The sequence below is a fragment of the Octodon degus genome, unplaced genomic scaffold (assembly GCF_000260255.1).
Source record: "Octodon degus isolate 3935 unplaced genomic scaffold, OctDeg1.0 scaffold00019, whole genome shotgun sequence".
In the NCBI taxonomy this organism is placed as follows: Eukaryota; Metazoa; Chordata; class Mammalia; order Rodentia; family Octodontidae; genus Octodon; species Octodon degus.
Genome location: NW_004524595.1, coordinates 16,348,589 through 16,351,433, shown reverse-complemented (window position 1 = coordinate 16,351,433; position 2,845 = coordinate 16,348,589). Strand labels below are relative to the sequence as shown.

General features: G+C 37.5%; 1 pseudogene; it reads left to right on the top strand.

Annotated features, from left to right (window-relative positions):
• The window catches only part of LOC101587518, a 25,114-nt pseudogene extending 23,560 nt beyond the window's left edge, over positions 1-1,554 (top strand).
• The last annotated feature ends 1,291 nt before the right edge of the window (positions 1,555-2,845 follow it).

The following is a 2,845-nucleotide window of genomic DNA, read 5'->3' as shown; positions in this document are numbered from 1 at the left end:
TTTATTTCTTATAATTTCGTCTTCATACTTTTCTGCTGGATGGTTAAGACCAAGGTAAAGCAGGACCTATGAACCACTATTATTATGGACCACTATATTGTATTATTTTGCTGAATTCATGTACCTACAATATTTGAATGACAATGGAATACCCATCTCTGACAAAACTAAACAGAAAAAGGGAATATAAACCAAGGACCATTTTGTATCTGTATATACAAAATAGTTAGGATATATATACAGCTACTTTCTCTTAATTCAATGAGAAGAAAGGTTTGTACTAATAGTGTTTGGACAGGATATCATGTCTGCATCTTGTACTATGAATAATTACTACAAAGACAACAATATGCAGTGTATTTTTTTTCTTGAAATCCATCATTTATTCTTGCAAATTAATTGTCTAGCCAAAGGAGAGATCATTGAAACCTCCGGCTTATAGCCAAGTTACAAGTCTGCATATGAAATTTACATTTGCAATGGGGATAAACCTTTTTATGCAATGTATTAATAATTGTAACTGTCCTACTAATCTGTTTTGAAACTCTCATTACTATTTGGTTCTCAATAAGATTAATAAAAAAAAAATTTAAATGATTAATGGGTTCTCCGCCCAGGCAGATGCTTTGGCTGACCGGACCATTGCATTCCAAGGGATGTTGCCTGCAGTCAACATTGTCTGGCAGCATGTCTTGGAAGTGTGCAGTGGGCAGCCAGAAGGTGAGGAATACTAGCACTGCCTAGCAAGAGGAGGTGGATATCTTTGAAGATAAGACAGTGAAACACTGAAAGGAGAGCCTTCTCTCAAAAGTTTGATGAGGGAAGAGGAAGAGAAGCTCCAGTGATCCTGGGGGCCCTGTAGACGGTCCAGTAAAAAAGAAAGTGGCCAAGGTGACTGTTAAATCTGAAAACCTGAAGGTGATAAAGGATGAAGCCCTCAGCAATGGGGAAGATTTCAGGGACTTTTCACGTGATCTCAAGAAAGCACAGTGTCCAAAAAGAAAGGGTGCTATGGACAAAGGCAGTGATGAAGGAGATGAGGAAGAAAGTGAAGATGTCTGGGAAGAGATTGAAGAATTTAGTGGGACTGTACCCGATGACGTAGGAGAAAGTTTGGCCTCTCAATCTGTTCTGCCTCTAAAGCCAGTGGAGATAGAGATGGAAATACCAGAACAGGCAAAAACAAGAGAAAGAAGGGAGAAAATAAAAATAGAGTTTGAGACCTGTCTCTGGAGGATGATGAAGCATTTTAGTAAGAAAGTCTATGAGAATACACTCAAGGTTCACCTGCTGTGCTTCCTGGAAAATGGCTTCCACCAAAATGCTGTCTTCAGACCTGCTAGCCATTGGCCTCTCCAGTGTCTCAGCTCATTTCACCAGGGTGCCACCTCAAGATGTGAACTTGAGCTACATCTCTAACCTGATAAAGTGGTTCATCGTAACATTTACTATTAACATGGACCTTCAGTGCCAGAGTGAGGTAACCTGCAGACCACATTGGAAAGGAGATTCACTATTTATTCTGCATGAGATGAAAAAGAATTTGTTCATTAAAAGTGGGAGCGTACAGGTTTTTGAAAAGAGCAAATTTAGTGGCCATTGAGTTTAGTCAGAATTGTGCAACCCTCACCTCTATCTCCGGAACATTTGTGTCACCCTAAGGGAAACCTCATGTGTACCTATGAAACATACCTTCATTACCATCCCTTTCCTCCTGCCTTGAGTGGTGAGCACCAGCCAGTTTGCTGGATTTTGTCTCTGGATTTTCCTAATCTGGGTATTTTGTATAAAATAAACCATATACACAAAAAAGATGAATGAGAAATCATAATACTATATATCTTGCTCTTCCTTCCACTTCAGTATCATTTTCTCTTGCTGTTCTGCTTATTCTGTCTCAGTAAACACCATCTCATTTTCCTAGTTCATTGTGGAAACATAAAAGTGAGCTTAATCCATACTTTTCCTAGATCCTAACTGATGCTTATCTAATCCCTCAATAGAAATTAATTCTACTTCCTAGATTTTCCACAGATTGCTTACATGTATCTAGGTTTACTGACAATATTTTAGTTTAAGAGCATAAATGTTTGTTTATATCACTTAAATGATTATTTAACTGGCCTCTCTTGCATCTCTTCAACACATTTCCAAGAGTTTCTTAGAACATTAGTTAGGCCATTGTACTTCCTAGGTTGCAAACTTTTTAAAATGCTTTCTAGAATAAAGTATTCAGTAGATACAAAGATGTTAACCAGTGATGACAGCCTGTGGGCTGGAGCCTCTGTGATCTGTATTCTCTGAAGAGAATTTTATTTAGATATCTACATTGAGAAAACTGGAGGCTTCATATAAAAGCCACATTCTCATTGTCTCTTAAAACATTAAAAGATTTATTTATATTATATCTGATTCCCTGTGGCTACAAGCATTTGGAATAGGAATAGGGCGTGGCTTCCAAATTTGGACAAGACCTGCTCTTCCCAGTTTGCCATCATTGCCACTACTGTTATCCTTTATGGGACCCACTTTATTGAAAAATATGTCTTCATGGATCTAAAAGGAAATTGAGTATTAACCTCTGGTCTGGGTCTGTTGAGTGGAAAAGGATTGGATTTTTCTAGTTTATACAGGAGGCCAATATCTATTATTGAAGTGGAGAATAAATTAGCAAAGAGGAAATTCATCAGAACCTGAATACTATCCCATTCTCTGCTTATGCTACAGATCAGCTAGCATACTTCCTCCACAAAGTATGTCTTGTCAACCTCTCAGACTGTTAAAAACTAATGCAATAAATTTTCATTGTTTATTTTTTGAGATTTTTATCACTATTATGTATAAT